Genomic DNA, 17,787 nt, shown 5'->3' with positions numbered 1-17,787 from the left:
TTCTTCCAACCTGAGAAAGCAAATATGTCCTCCCTGCTTCAAGCAATCATAGAAGATGTCCCACTTCTAGTTAGCCTATCTACATCTACTTTCTGCCAACAGCTTCCGCTCAGGATGGAAGCCTTTCCTTCTTTCTACTCCTCTGCCTACCTTTGAATCTGTCAACCCCATAAGTGATGATGGCCGACTTCCTTTCTAGAACTCTGAATAACTTTTGCTTCTGCTCATTTGGTTGGTCTTCATTTATTTCCACAGTAGATTTTCTGTAGCGAAGAATTGTCATGGAGGTAGGTATCCATTTGCTACTTTTAGCCATATCTGTTTAATTAGGATCTGAGATATTGAATGGAAGAGTTACTGTGTTTTTGAATTATTATGTGTGTGAGTGTGCATATGTGAGAGAGAAAAAGGAAGAAATAGGTAGTAAAAAAGAAAGAGAGAGAGTGAGCGGGGTATTTAGGAGTGGAAGGTTGGTTAAATTCATTCATTCAGCTCATTTTTATTGAGCATCCACAATATGCCAGGCACCATTTATACAGGCACATTTTTTTTCTTTTCAGCGTAACAGTATTCATTGTTTTTGCACCACACCCAGTGCTCCATGCAATACGTGCCGTCCCTAATACCCACCACCTTATTCCCCCAACCTCCCACTCCCCACCCCTTCAAAGCCCTCAGGTTGTTTTTTCAGAGTCCATAGTCTCTCATGGTTCACCTCTCCTTCCAATTTACCCCAACTCCCTTCTCCTTTCCATCTCCCCTTGTCCTCCATGCTATTTGTTATGCTCCATAAATATGTGAAACCATATGATAATTGACTCTCTCTGCTTGACTGATTTCACTCAGCATAATCTCTTCCAGTCCCGTCCAAGTTGCTACAAAAGTTGGGTGTTCATCCTCTCTGATGGAGGCATAATACTTCATAGTGTATATGGACCACATCTTCTTTATCCATTCGTCCTTTGAAGGGCATCTTTCCACAGTTTGGCAACCGTGGCCATTGCTGCTATAAACATTGGGGTACAGATGGCCCTTCTTTTCACTCCATCTGTATCTTTGGGGTAAATACTCAGCAGTGCAATTGCAGGGTCATAGGGAAGCTCTATTTTTAATTTCTTGAGGAATCTCCACACAGTTCTCCAAAGAGGCTGCACCAACTTGCATTCCCTCCAACAGTGTAAGAGGGTTTCCCTTTCTCCACAACCTCTCCAGCACATGTTGTTTTCTGTCTTGATAATTTTGGCCATTCTAACTAGTGTAAAGTGGTATCTCAATGTGGTTTTAATTTGAATCTCCCTGATGGCTAGTGATGACAAACATTTTTTCATGTGTCTGATAGCCATTTGTATGTCTTCACTGGAGAAGCGTCTGTTCATATCTTCTGCCCATTTTTTTGATATGATTGTCTGTTTTGTGTGTGTTGAGTTTGAGAAGTTCTTTATAGATCCTGGATATCAGCCTTTTGTCTGTAATGTTATTTGCAAATATCTTCTCCCATTCCGTGGGTTGCCTCTTTGTTTTGTTGACTGTTTCCTTGGCTGTGCAGAAGCTTTTGATCTTGATGAAGTCCCAAAAGTTCATTTTAGCTTTTGTTTCCTTTGCCTTTGGAGACATATCTTGAAAGAAGTTGCTGTGGCTGATATACAGGCACTTTTTTATACAGAGAGGACAAGCCAAAGATCCCTGTCCTCATGGAACTTATAGCATAGGAAAGAAAAAGATAATAAACAGGTAAATTAATAAATATAGTAAAAAAGTAAATTATACAGCATTTTAGAAGATAGTAAGTACTATTTTAAAAATGAATGCAAGGTAAAGATGTTGTCAAGGGTCCAGGTGGAGAGTAAATTAAATAGGTGGTCAGAGAAGGCCACATTATGAAGGTAATAGTTAGCAGGAACTTGAGGAAGAGGAAGAGGATGAAGTGTGAAATAAGTAAGTTTATGTGAGGGGAAACCTTTCTTAGGCTGAGAAGAGCTAAAACAAGGGCCTAGCGGAAAGATGCTGGCTATTCAAATAATAGCAAAGAAGTGAATGTAGTTGGAGTTGAGTCAGTAAAGAAGAAGAAAAGACATGAGGTCAGGAGGTGGTGAGGTTCATCTGTAGGAGAGGGATGGTCCGCCATCATAAGAATCTCAGCTTTTTATCTGAGTGAAGTGAGGAGTTGTTGCAGAGCTCTGAGCAGATGAAGGGCAGGACAGATTGTAAACAGATCCTCTGCAGCTGCATTGACAATGGACTAGAGGGGGGAAACATGGCTTTAGCATACAGTTTTGTGTTTACATTTAAGTATTAGTGCGTTTAATAATATAAATATTCACACAGCAACTAAAAACACTATCAGACAATTCTGGAAACACCAATTCCAGAGGTGTTGGGGACCTGGAACTCTTTCTGTTTTCTCTTCCTCTTCACCTTCTCCCTATTTCATCTGACTAGGGATCAGTCCGAGACAAGCTATCCCTTCTCTCTAAGCTTGACTACTCTAGAAATTTAATAAGCCTGGAAGAGGACATGTGGCCTCAAATAAACTTATAGTAAGACAAAACATTCTAATAACATCCCTTAAGTTAAAATCCTAATTTACAGATCACATGGCGCCTGTATCCCCTGTACGATTTTCAATCTAAATGACAGTTATATCCAATATCATTGTACCATAATTGAGCAAGATGCACTAGGAGAGAGTATGAATCATTAGAGGAAATTAAAGTATATACATTCTGAGGCAATTATAATAACTGCTAATTTTTAAGGGAAGAAAACTAGAACTGGAATAAATGTAATTTAAATCTTTTTTTTAATATTATTTATTTATTTGACAGACAGAGATCACAGGTAGGCAGAGAGGCAGGCAGAGAGAGAAGTGGAGGCAGGCTCCCTGCTGAGCAGAGAGCCCGATGTGGGGCTCGATCCCAGGACCCTGGGATCATGACCTAAGCTGAAGGCAGAGGCTTAACCCACTGAGCCACCTAGGCACCCCTAAATCTTAACATTAATATTGAACTTAGTCCTTCAGAATCTTGCCCATGGCCTATGTCAGAAAATTCCTGTAGCTTGATGTTAAAGTGATGCTAAACGTAAGGTTTTGGACTGATACAAAAAAAAAAAACCCCATGCAGAGAAGATTGTTACATGCCATCAAAACAAAACAAAACAAAAAAACAGAAAATGTGTGGTTCAGAGGAATTTATTACCTAAAAATTCAGTCTGTTTTCTGACTAATCATGTGAAGTCAAATTTGAGATGGAGGAATGTACAATGTCTTACATTTGGGATCAAGATACTATTCTGCCTCTTTGTGTTTTCATTGAAGAGAAAAATGTAGGAATCCCAAAAGGATGCATGTCCAGTTAACCTGTTTATGGTCCATTGGTAAGGCATTCCTTTCCAACCATAAATATTTTCTGATGGTTGAGACATATTCCAAGAGTATAACTCATTTAGATATTCAAATTAAATGAGCAAAGACCTATCTCTACTACTTTTTCTGAAGCCAATTATCAATACACTTGCCAAATATAAAATATTCACTACCATTTTTTGTTTTTTCACATCTGCTCATTTAGCAGCACTAAAATTATTTTGATTTCAAATAATCATGAGTTTCAACTAAAAACCATATAAAGATTAAAATAGATGTTATAAATAACCCTCTACCCATTGAACTCATGCTATATGCAAGGAAAACAAAACTCCAGGGAACTAAAAATAGCCTATGTTAAAATTATTATTTAAAATAATTTAATTTTAAAATTGACTTTGCAAATCTTTTTTTCTTTCTATCTTTGTTTTAAGATCTTTTATTGGAAATTGTATTAAATACCCAGCTAGGGACTCTTAAAGCAGCATTCAAAGAACAAAAATTATTTCCCATTATATGACAAAGAATGCCATAATCTATTTTTATGTCTTTTTTTTTTTATTAACCTGTTATTGACCATGGCATATGGCCCCTAGAATGAAAGCTGTATTCATAGACCTCTTATAGCCTGATGTGGCCATGAACTAAGTTTTTGCCAGTCTTTGAAACCACTATTTTGGGTGTTTCTGCCTCTTAGAAATCATACAACCACAAATACACTTTATGACACATCTTTTGTAGCTGAAAATACAGATATAAAAATAATGGGCATGAAGGCACCTGGGTGGCTCAGTCCGTTGAGCAACTGACTCTTGGACTGGCCACCGACTGGGCTGAGGTCATAATCTCAGGGTGACAAGATCACTTGTGTCAGGCTCTGTGCTCAGCAGGGAGTCTTCTTGAGATTCTCTCCCTCTGCCCTTTCCCCCCACACTCCAGTATTCCTGCATTCCCTCTCTTCCTCTCAAATAAATCTTTTTTTAAAAAGTTAGTAAGGATATAATAAGTATATAGCATAGTGGAAGGCATATGAAATATGGCATTGTTGTTACTGAGTTCAAGTCGCACTTTGTTCAGTTTCAATAGCTGTTTGCTTCTGGAAAACCAATTAACTTCCAGAACTTTAGTTTTCTCATCTGTAAAATGATGAAAGTAAAAGTGATCTCATAGTTTCAATGGGAGTGAAAATGTTGTATAAGGTGAACTAGTCTATAGAAATTCTCATTAACATAGTGATGTACCTATCTGAACATATAAATAAACAACTAAATTAAAGCACAAATTCTCATTATTTATGATCTACTGAAAGAATTATATTATTAACAGCCTAAAACTAATAATTTTTTGTGGGCTTGATTTATTTATTATTGATTGATTGGCAAAAAGATAGGTAATAAATACGAGAAAAAAAATCTCTCTTATTTTCCTTCTAATGTTTAGCCAAAGATTACTGGAAACAGGTGGGCATTCAGCCTTTTACAGTATGAATGTGAGGCAGAGGAAGAAATTAATTTTTACTGTTTCATTTACTGTTATAAGGAACGTATTCACAATTGTTGACCCTTATATCTCAGTGTGATGTATACAGCATTTCTGTAGAATATCAGATTGAGATAAAACTCATTTAGCCAGGAAAAAAGAATTTAATTAAGATCAAGAGCACTTCCTTCATTCCCTAGAATCCTTAATGAGAGCACGCCATTGCCAATCACTGTCTTACGGAGGTGAGGTCTAACTACATCCCAAAAGGTCAGTAGTCATCACTGTTATTATCCTTGCATACTATGAGTTTATACCACTGTTGTGGAAGACTATAATAATCAAGTGCTTCTGTTTAGGGAAACATTCTGAGTTCTTTCAGGTTTTGAAACAAGCACAACATCAAAAAATCTTGTTATTACTGGGTGGAAAAGGGAATAAGAATCAGTGACCAAGTAATCCTAAATAACAGGTCTTCTTCCAGATTCCCAGCCTATTTTCTCCAGTATGTATGCATACTCTTACATGCTTTGGTGTGTAACCATTTGTTTGTGTAAATCTCTGTGTATATAACCTGAATGATGTCAAATATGTCACTATTGGCTATGAGCTTTAATGAAAACATTTCCATATAATCTCATTTCCTTCTCATATATATACATAACCTATTCTGATGGATCCTAGTAGTTGATTTGAGGTTCAGTAAAAAGCATAATTTACTAGATTAGACCACAAATACAAGTGAGTCCCTAAATCATCTCTCAGCTATCTGCAAAAAATGCAAATAATGATATGAAAATACAAAAGTAATTTCTCTTTGGGTTTGGAACTCATTTTTTAATTTAATGTGCAAATATACACTTTTTTAAAGACTGAGATATCATAATTTATTTCAAACTTCTTTTTAAAAAGTAACTATGAGGACCTAATTCAGAGAAAACTTGGAATCGGGCTCAAAGTGCCCCACTCTGACACTGGACATGGACCAACCCCTCTGACAATATATAGTGTCTCACAGTGGAGAGGAATGGAGCAAAGCATATATATCAAATTAGTGCCATCACAGTGCCCACCATCCTCAAGAAGCAGACACTAGTGCAAACGTGAATGAAGAATGAGACATCAAGTGGGCAAAGAGATGTGGGATTCCTGTGATCTCTACATCTTTACATAGATAAATTATTCAGGATTCTTGGGTTAGTCAACAAAGAAGTCTTTCCAAAACAAGTTTACCTGCTGATCCAAGCAAGTAGATCGAAAAAGGTACTTAGATTAAGAGGTGAAAATAGAAAGGATATATTCATTATCACTCTTCATAAGGATACTTTAAATAAATACACACACACACACACACACACACGTATATATATATATATATATATATATATATGATAAATATATGTCTGTAAATTTACTATGTTTGGAGTTCCAACCTTAGCATGTTTGATGTTGGAATGTCAATAAAGCTAATTAAACATTTCCATAAAACACAGAAGTGAAAGGGACTTGGAGGAATCATCTGTTGACATTTAAATTTCTACTGTGCAAAGGGAAAACCAAGGTTTGCATCCAACAATACCACCTGGTTAATCCAGCAGTTTTTATAACCTGGCAAATTGTTTTTATGCAATAGTGCATTTTTATGAAATTAGCTGGATATTTTCAGTGTTCTAATCAACATTTTTCTCATCTTCCTTGCATTGGAGTAGTTCCATTGTAACAGATGTTTCTCTTTTTAATACAGAGGTAAAACTGCATGTATCTTGACATAGGCAGGCAGCACTTGGCTTTGGAACACTAAGTCTTCCATCAGGTTATTCCTTCAGTTTCAGTCATTGGCTTAAATAGGTCTGTTCCTTCCAAGCTCAACAACATGGTATCCAAACGCTATTTCTCCATTAGTCACCTGGTTCCGCACTCCAAAATGCAATTCAGACTTGGAAACAAGTGTGTATCCATGACCTTTTAGGTCTAACATGGTCTGGTGGAAAGCATATTGGAAGAGTATTAGTCTCACCAACTTACTTGGTGACCTTTGACAAATTACATGACCCCAGTGTGCTTCATTTTCCTTTCTACACAGAGAGCAGGAGGCAATAATATTATAGCTTCCTTCCCTATCTTTCAGGATTTTGTAAGGTTAAAATAAAATAACTGTTATCTACATTTAAATGTTGATGCTGAAATGTCCTTCCTTTCTGTGCTGGTAGAAACACATCACCACGTTTATAAGAAAAATATGTTGCAAATGGATTTAGTAGAAACACAATTTACTCCACTTTTACTCTCTAGAACACATTTATTTCAGTAAATGATGATTCCTGGTATGCTTTAAAATGGTAAAAGCACAAGATTCAGAAATCAGAACTAGACTGAAGTTCTGACATAGCTACTTAAAAGATTTCTACTTCTTTCCAGAGACTTTGCCAATACCTAGTTCCATACTTTTGGGCTTAGTAATGCCCTTCCATCTTATACTTAGCACAATCCAATTTAAGAGACAATCATGGCTGAGATGTGGAACATTCTAACAGCCAAAAGCAGATTCTTATTCCTCAAATCCAGTGACTCACAGACACATGTTGGTCTCCTACATTGTTCAGATTTTCTACCTCCTTGCAAATAAGGTCCAGGAAACAGGATTACCAAGTTAGCATAGCCAGGGCAGATGTGCTTCAAGTCACAGCTCTACTAAACTTGAACCCCTTCTGAGTGAGTAGTATGCTTTCCATTCAGTAAACCCCATTCAGGTTTGGGGTTCTAATGAAATTTCCACTCTGACGTAGTTTCTGGAATTCAATGGGCAATCAAGAGTTATGAATGATAATGGGACTCTCTACCCTGTTTTTTCTTTTTTTCCCCCCCTCCCTGTATTCCTCCCTAAAACTGACTCCTTTCCCTCATAAATTAGGGTCTGAGTTCCAAACTTACAGGGTATATCCTTTAAATGACAACCATTCATTCATCTGATAACTATCCTGAATTCCCTGAAGTCGTACTCCAAATTCCAAATGGAAATATTTGTATCAGACCATTTCCAGACTCCTAATTTTGACTTTCAGGTCATCTGGACACCAATGGCCTGATCACTAAAGACTCTTGAGGTAAAATTTTACAGCTAGATCAATTCCCTTGTTTCTATTTCATTGTGACTTGTGAATCACTTAGACAGCAGAAACTTCTCCCAAGCATTCAAAAATATGTATTGATTATCCATTTTGTGTCAATCATAATATCTGGATGGTATTATAATGAATTAACATTTATTTAATATGTGCTATGTTTTAGGATTATTCTCAGGTTTTTTTTTTTTTTTATCCTCAGAACAACTGCATTAGTTAAGTATTATTCCAATTTCTATTTTACAGATAAGGGGCTTGAGGCACCAAGAGGTTAAGTTATTTGCTCAAGGTTACATATCTAGTTAGTGGTAGGACTAGGATTTTAATGTATGCAGGCTTATTTCAGAACTCATGTTCTTAAACACTGCTATGCTATACTTAGACCAGGGGGGTGATTATGTATTATTTCCTGAGAAGAGGTGATGTTTGATAAGGGATTTCCAGGGTAAGTAGAAATGACCCAAGCATTAGGAAAAAGAACATTCCTGGAAGACAAGACCATGTGTAGAGATACAGAAGTGTGAGAATACATAACTGGTTTGGGAAGTATGAGAAGTTAAGTATAAAGCAAAGGTATGGATTGAAGGAGCAATGACAGATAACTCTAGAAAGATGAGAAGGAGTGGGAAGAATCATGCCTAAAGTCTTCAGTGTTTGGATTTTATCCTGTTGTAAATGAGGAAAGATCAAATAGGTCCAGCAAAGGAATGGCATAGCACCACCCTTAGACATGGGCAAGATGGATCACTGACCTGGAGCCACACATATTACAAACATACATAAATTTTATTTTAAAATACATGGACCTTCTAGTAGAGTCATCAGTTCATCCTAATTTGCCTGTAACTTTCTCATCTCAGCACTGAAATTCCTATATCCCAGGAATGCCCTCTACTCCAGGCAAATCAGAAAGTTCAGTCACCCTAACTTCATTATTTGCAATCTGAACTGAACTTCTACTCTTGTGACTACACCTGTTCAGGTTCCAGGAAAATGCTTTTTTACATATTTTTCCCACACATTCTCAAAACAAAAGGTGACCTTATCTAAAAGCCAGGGAGGATTATACGTTGTACAACTATTAATGTTTCAGGTAAATATTACTTTGAAGTATGGGCAGAATTGGAGCTGCAAAAATATTTAAGTAAGAAAAAAAGGAAATTTTCATCAACTTGTCAAATCCTTCCCTTCAGGTATCATAAATATAATGAATACCTGGAATTATTTTATTGCTTCCAGTTGTGCTAATCATCCATTTCTTGCTTATTGTATTTCAATTCAAGGTATGGAGGCACTCACAAAATAATATGATGCATACAGTAGTTACATATAACAACTGAGGAGCATTTTGTAGTATTAAGCAATTTATAACTTTTAAAATTGGATAAGAAGTAAGTGATACACCATAAAAGAAGTATGCATGTGATATTAAATTTTATATTAGTGTGTAGACATTGCTTTAAGAGAAGGCAAAATGTGATATGATTAATATTGGTTTATGTAATAAAATTAAGATTTTTGTAATAATTACTATGATAATGATTATTTATCATGTGCAATCCCACTTCAGAGTTTGGATATTATATGCAAGATTCATTGTTCATCTCTGATTTAAGTATTTCTTTCAGAATTTTATCGACAGTTCCAATTGCTACTGCTTCAGCAGAGAAATTTCTCCAAATTGTCATTAATAAAAAGCTATTTAAGAGCTACAGCAATTCAAAGGAAACTTTCTAACTTGGTATTACTATCAATAGCACACAGATTATGAGAAAATCCTGCTAAAAATATAGTCTGTGATTTGCCAAAATAAAGAAACATAAAATTGATTGAAAAAAGTATATAATAATTTCGTATGCTTTTATTTCTTACACAAATATTATCATCTTGACATCAGAAAACCTAAACATGGACAGTAATGATTCATTTGGTTTTCAGATAATCTGCCAAACATTAAATACATAAAAAATAGTTTTGATTATGATTTTGTTGTAATGGAAACATTTTTTTAAGGTAGGAGGATATAGTTTACTTAACAGCTTGTTATAGCTGTCTATCACTTTTAAATATTTAGACATGTAGTATGTGAGCCCCCATTTGCACTCTTGTTCCGAGCCTAATACTCTTAGCAGCAGGCCTGGGCATGGGTGATTAGATATGCAATATGGAAAGTTTATCTGCCAACAGTTTAAATCCTGTATTAAAGGAGAATTAAAGTAAAGGTAGAGGGATCAATTAAGAAGAACTTTTAGTAATCCCAAGCTCCTGGAAGACATTGAGATTTCTGGCTTGTATGTGAGAAATACATATAGTGTATATGTGTGTATTTATGTATGTGACTAGAATTTAGAAGAGAGAGCTGAGCTCTACATTTACAATTCTGTGTCATTAAAATTAGTAGGGATCAGTTTCACAAAGGAGAATGTGTATAGTATAGACTAGAATACATCAGAAACAAGGAAAGAGCTGGTTTTTAAAGAGAAGGGGAGTTAACCTATGTCAAATGCTATAATATATCAGAAAAAAATTGAGACTTGAAAATTGTCAGTGAAGAGTATTGAGAACAGGAAGAAAAATGCCCAGTGGCTGAGACATAACTAGGAGATAAGTAATTGGAAACTGTGAGATATGACTGCTTTTCCCAGAAATTTGACAGTGGAGGGAAAAAGGTTTTCTGCTGAGTGTAATTGTGACAATATGGCAGTATTTGTGAGAGGCAAGAGTTCAAGAAAGATATGTTGTTGGAGCACTTGGGTGGTTCAGTCAGTTAAGCAACTCTTGATTTGGGGGCAGGTCATGATCTCAAGGTCATGATTAGGCCCCATGTAGGGCTCCGTCTCAGTGGGAAGTCTGCTGGAGATTTTCTCTCTTCCTCTCTCTTCCTCTGCCCCTTGCCCTATGCATGCATATATCTGTTATTTTCAAGGTTGTAATGGTGAAGGATGTTGATATTCTGAGTGGAAAGAGATAAAAGGTGAAGCTGAAGACATGGGGAGAGAGTGTTGATGACCAATGGCATAAAATAAGAATGGATCTAGAGCACATATAGAGGGACTCACCTATGATAGAAGAAAAACTATTCTATGAAATTGGAGAGGAGAATGAATTGATACGAGCGTTTGCCTAAGTAGAAATTTTTTTTGGTTGCAAGTAACTGCAACCCCTTCAAACTAGTTTAAACAAAGGGGGCTTGAGGGTGATTGAGGCTTCAGAGGTATCTACTAGGATCTCAAAGCAGGTGACCCACATCACTAGAGACTGGAAAAAGAAATCAGAATCTCATCAAGATCCAAAAAATCACTCCTTTCAGGACTGTAGTTCTCTCATCTCTGCTTCCTTTGGTATGTCTGCTTCAATGTTCCTTTCCCTGCCTTTCCATGTGCATATGGCCCCTGAGTTTACATATAGCAATTCAAACAAACATCTAAGACTGGCTATGATCTCTGAAGCCAAATTTTAAATTCCCAGAAAAGATAATCTAATTGGCCTAGCTTGAGTTACACGCTGATACAGTCATCTGTGGTCAGGAAACAGCAAGAGTTGTGTTATTGAACAAAAAAGAACCCATCAGCAGCAAAGAAGCCATCTCTGCAAGCTCTGAGCCTGCATGTGAAACCCCCATTCCTGAGTCAATTATTTATTATCAAGTAGATGAGTTTGTTAATGAGGGAGGGCCAAGAATTGAAAGAGTTCTGTCAGCCTTAATTTAGTTATTAAGTCAGGAGGCAGAATTTTCTGCTTGGTGTGATTGTGGCAATGTTATACAAAAGAATTTTAATGAAAGTAAAGAAAGTTTAAAGTGGCTGTTTTGAGAAATGGATGCTGGATTTCTACTGTGGCCTAAGAAATTTCACTAAGACAGCATTGGGTTTCTAGCTTGAGACTAAAGACCATGAATCTATACTGATGTCAATTCAAATTATTGTTTGTATAGAAATTCTTGTCAGACATGGTGTAAGACAGAGGCTGAATAAATAGACTAATTCAGACTTAGGAAATTTTCAGGGGGTATTGTAGAATTTTAAGTTTGTTTAGAAGAAAAAATAGACAAGGCAGTGAGATATTAGCAATCTAGTGGTTTAAGTAATGAGGTTTTAGGGGACTGAAAGACAGAGAGAGAGAGAGAGAAGAAAGTGGGGAGAAGAGAGGAAATCATGAACTAAGTAGCTCCAAGAGGTCAAAGTAAAAGATGCCTAAGCATAAAAATGTGAAAGAGCTTGGTGGAAGTTGTGGTAGGGTTGATATTTTGGAATGTTGGCTAATTCTTAGCAATGACCAGTTCTAAGTTACGACCATGAGTGTGGTTGGCTGCAGTAGAATTGAGGTGCAGGTGATTGACATTAAAATAGATGGTAAATTGTGATACAAGATTACTGGATAGATTGGTATAGATATTGAAGCTAACGTGGATGATAGTGTAATTTAGGGGTGAAAGATTTGAGCCAGGTGCAAGAAATAGTGTTAGCTTTGGATACCAGCATTGAAATGGAAGGTAGAACTGCAGAACACCACAAACCTAAAGAAGACATTTTTCCTTTACTATCTTTGGAGGAAAGAAGTAGAATTCTAACACTCTTTTCTCCTAGCCTGCAAAGTACAGAATTTTGGACTATCAAAAAATCCCCACTTAAAGATATATTAAGGGAAGCAGAATTCTTCACATGGTCAGATTTTGACCTTAACAAAAGACTGAAGTAGTTTGGAATAGTTGGTTTCTTTATTATGAAATTGAATGATATCTGACTCAGTTGGAAGGGGATCAAATCAGGAAATTGTTAGGGGTTGGAAGGAGTATCAATAATAATGAAGATTAATATTTTAGATCCTTCCTATCATCCAGATACTTGTAAAAATCATAAATATAATCCCATTTTGAATCATCACAAGAATGCATGGAATATATACTATTTATCCTATTTTATAGATAAGAGAAGAGAGGCATGAAAGGGTTAAGCAACTTGCCCAAACTAGTAAAGGAAGTAAGAGGCAAAAGCAATTTCAAGCCAGAAGGTCTGGTACCTGAGCATACTCTTAACTGCTGTGTTATAATGATGGAAAGATGCAGTTCAAGAGAGAGAAGGTAATGACGAATTTAGGAACTCAGTTATGCAAATGCGATGGAAGACTGGAAGGACTTGCACTTTGGCTTGCAATTTGCTACTGCGCAAGATTACAGCAGTATAAGGCACAGCACATTTATGTCATTATAAGGTTCCCTAACAAATGTCAGTGTCAATATAAGAGGGGCAACAACTGCACCTCCAGGCACTGCAGGCTGCAGACCTTACTCAGGATTTCATAGAAACGGTGAGTAGGGGAAAGGGGATGGAAGGGAAGGGGGGGGGAAGCCCAATCTAGTTAGTTCCAGTATGTAAGTGGCACAATTAGTTGTTCAAAGGACCTTTACCCTCTTTTAAAGAGCAGCTCTATCCCTTCTCCAAAGATGAGTTTAAATATTGAAACACCTTTGAAAGAACTCTAGTCTAGTTGTTCATCTAACTAAATTAGTTGACTTATCTTTCCTACTCTTCCTTTTCTTAATAGCTGCCAGAAGTTTTTACGAGTTCTCATGATATGACTCTAGATTGGTTAAATCACATAATCTCTGTGAACATTAGTGCCCTCTCTTGTAAAATACAAATAGATAATATAAGCATCAGAGTGATAAGAGAAAATATCAAAACATGCATATGAAAATTATTGGAAAACTCAAAGGCACTAAATTAGTAAATGTTGCTCCTCTTAATGAATAGTATCTTTCACATTTGGAGTGCTTGTGATATAGCCAGCATTTTATTGTTATTTATACTTATTATCTCATTAAATCCTCATAACAATCTTCTGACAAAAATATTACAGTTGGGGCGCCTGGGTGGCTCAGTTGGTTAAGCAGCTGCCTTCAGCTCAGGTCATGATCCCAGCGCCCTGGGATCGAGTCCCACATTGGGCTCCTTGCTCGGCAGGGAGCCTGCTTCTCCCTCTGCCTCCGCCTGCCATTCTGTCTGCTTGTGCTCACTCTCTCTCTCTGACAAATAAAATAAATAATCTTTAAAAAAAATTACAGTACATCTGCTTTTATACATGGAGAAAAGTGTGCTTAAGTGACAAACATTAAGTCATGGAGGTGGGATTCAAATCCATTTTGACTTCAAGGTAATGTTCTTAATATATACTATTCTCTTAATATTAATGAATACTTTGGGTAATCAGTGGTAAGCAGAATTACTATAGGCCTTTGGTATAGTCATATTTCAAAATATGGAACCCCTAGATATGTGGCTTAAATATAAACCATTTAGTGAAAAAAATGGAAGAATATTGTAAAATCTAGGATAATCATTATTTCCAATATTATCTTTTATTTATTTACTTATTTATTTTATTTTTTAAATTTTATTATTCTATTCTATTTCCAGCCCCAAATAACTAAGCCTTTATGCAATATTCATTGTATTGTGTGGCTATAGGTGTTAGCCCGAGACAGTTTTGATTTGTGCTATTGCCATGGCATAATCAATTACCTTTTACTCTCAGAAGCTTCCTGGTTTGGACAGTGAATGATATGAACAGCGTACTTTAATGTTTCTCACTAAGCCTAGAAGGGTAGATCCTATCATTGCTACTACCAGTAACAGACTCTGCCTGCACTCATTCAAAATCACAATCTCAAAGTTACTCTTTGAGATATCCATCCTTTGGATGTGGTGAAACATTTACAAACTGCTTCCTGTATTCTACAACTCTTCTAGTAGTTACCTAGGTTAATTTACACTGGAAAAAAGTCAGAAACCATAAATTATAAAGAACTCTAATACACGTTCCTATATTCTTATATAAATATGATTTAAATACGTATTTTTATTCAAATGTCATTACAGTAAATTTTGTACTACAAAAGAGTAGGGAAGGGAAGGGGGAGGGAAGCCCAATCTAGTTAGTTCCAGTATGTAAGTGGCACAATTAGTTGTTCAAAGGACCTTTACCCTCTTTATAGAGTAAATACAGAGTAACCTTTGGTAATCTATCCCTAGTGATTCATTTTCTAAAATAAAATGTTTTATATTTAAAATTTTCGCAATCAGAAAATTACTTTGACTTTATACTGAATTTTGAACTTTCCCTTTGCATTGTTCTTTACATGGTGAATATTGTAGTCTGTCTTGCCTAAGTCAATACAGTTCTCATGTTTAACATTTAAAGTTTTATCATGTCATTTTAAAGATAGTATTATCTTTTCTTATTCTATTATTTTCATATATTTTAAATACATTGATATAAGTTTTTTAAAAGTAGAACTCAAGATAATTAACAAAAAACCCCACATAATTTCAATTTTCCTTGTTTTTTGAAGATTTTCCAGTCAAAAAGACCTTACTCAATTCCTCGGGTTAAAAATATTCAGTTAGAATAATGGTTTTTGTCAACATGGAGGAATATAGATCAAGTACTTTCAACAACACTGTCTTCTCCAAACAGAAAACAATAGCAAGCAAATTAAGAGCAACTGTTTAAAGTAACTTTGAATTGTTGAAATACAGATAAATTTGTAAGAAGCTAAATAATAGATACCAATATAATAATTCATGGTTTGTTGGATTTTGGAAAACAGGATCTTTTTTTTAAGTTTGATACACAGAGCTTTCCAGTAGAGGGCTCCACAAGACTGAAGGATGTTATATTCCACTGCTATGAGGAGGTTCCTCTTATGAAGCCATTTTATGATTATGCCCAACATAGTAAACAATATTTTGAAACTCCACCCATAGCATTTTCCACAACCCCTTATATTCTCAATAGACTTTTTAAGATGGTAATCCAGTAGTGATTACAATGGGATCATTAGTTTGATTTTGACACTTTAAGGTATATGTAAACTAGCTGGCTTCTCTAAACTCTTACCTGATGATACAAAACAATCTACTATCTGAACTGCAGGATGCATGTGGACAAAAGAAACTGTTTCCTTGGAAACGACTATGTGAAAGCTCTTGGAACATCTCCTCCCCAGGAGTTAATTTGTTTCAGATGGAGAAAGGTGATTACTTATGAGTCAGAAAAAGAAAGAGAGAGAGAAGCCTATGGGGTTTTTTTTTTCCCCCCATCATCACTGTTAACTTTTTCAAAAATGTAGAGTAGATGGCTGCAGCAAGAGTAAATACCAATGACCTTGTCACTATGTAAAATTATACCTTTACAGCAATTTTTACCAATATGTCGAAGAGACAAAGTAAGAAAAGGAAAAGGAAATTTTCCCAATTGAACCAAAGTAGTCCAAAATGTGCTGGCCACCCTTCCCAATTTCCCAACTTGCTGGAAATTGTCTAACGCTCTGCTTCACTTAATGTTGGTCATTATAAAGTTCAGGTGTTTATTACTTGGGTAGAATTACCTATAAAAGATAACTACCTCATTTAATAAAGATGGAATTTCTAACTTCTTGGTTTTCCAGTTTTCTCCAGTTGTAATGAAGCACTAATCCTGCTAAATTAGTATTTTGCTTGACTTTTTGTCTTCTTTGTTCCTTCTGGCATGCATTCATTTGGAAGTGTATAATCTTCAGGCCTATCGAAACTTCCTCAATTTTGAACACAAGGTAGTGGGTCTTCAGCAAGGGTCTGCTAGTTGACTGATTAACTGTTGGCATTACTGACCATGGCTGAAATTATGGTTTGGGGCTATAGAATTGAATAAAACAAATCAGTTCAAATGTGGAAAAATCTTAGGACATATTCTTTGATATCACTTTTCTAGAACCAAGTTAACAGACAACCAATTGTAATGCAAATTAAGAGGACTCAACAAAAACAAATACAATAAATAACTTTAGTACGTAAGTCAATTAAAAACAGTTATTGTGTTAATTGTATTTCATGGAGCTTCTAAGTTCAATATGGTCTAATATGAGGAAGTGTATTTTAACCTAAAATATTTCACATTAAAATCAATGCCAGAATTCCCCACTATAAATCATGGGACAAATAATATTGCATTTGGATACATGGCATTGATAATATTATTTCTTATCTTTTTCTATAGATTTTCAGAAATGTACAGTCACATATTCTATAAGTTTGTAGATTTACAAGGAAAAAGAAGGTTTAATGAAACCCTTTCCTTGTGGGATGCCTGGGTGGCTCAGGTGGTTAAGTGTTTGCCTTCAGGCTCAGGTCATCATCTCTGGTCTGGGGACTGAGCCCCATGTCAGACTCTCTGCTCAACGGTGAGTCTGCTTCTCTCTTTCTCTCTCTGTTTGCTGTCTAGCAAGTAAATAAATAAAATATTTTAAAAAAATAAATAAAATCCTTTTCTTAACTATTCAACTGTATTGTCATGTAAAAGTCTTAAAGAATTCCCACAAAAATAAAGGAGATATTAATTCTTAGGGATGTTGATCAATATCATTCAGCTATTCTCAATCTTATGTCTTCAAGTTCTTATAAGATATTCTAAGCTAATAAATGCAAAATATTATGCAAATAAATTACCATCATGTACACTAAAGATCAATTAGTTCTACTCATTCAAGCCAATATAATATAGTTACTATTAGGGAGTGTTACACTTTGTTTATGATAGTAATGGAATTTTTTTTTTTTTAAGATTTTATTTATTATTTATTTGACAGACAGAGACCGCAAGTAGGCAGAGAGGCAGGCAGAGAGAGAGAAAGGGAAGCAGACTCCCTGCCAAGCAGAGAGCCCGACGTGGGGCTCGATCCCAGGACCCCGGGATCATGACCTGAGCCGAAGGCAGAGGCTTTAACCCACTGAGCCACCCAGGCGCCCCGATAGTAATGGAATTTTTAAATATAACCAAAGCCCA

The sequence above is a fragment of the Neovison vison genome, chromosome 4 (assembly GCF_020171115.1).
Source record: "Neovison vison isolate M4711 chromosome 4, ASM_NN_V1, whole genome shotgun sequence".
Classification (NCBI taxonomy): Eukaryota; Metazoa; Chordata; class Mammalia; order Carnivora; family Mustelidae; genus Neogale; species Neogale vison.
Note: the sequence above shows the minus strand (reverse complement) of the source record.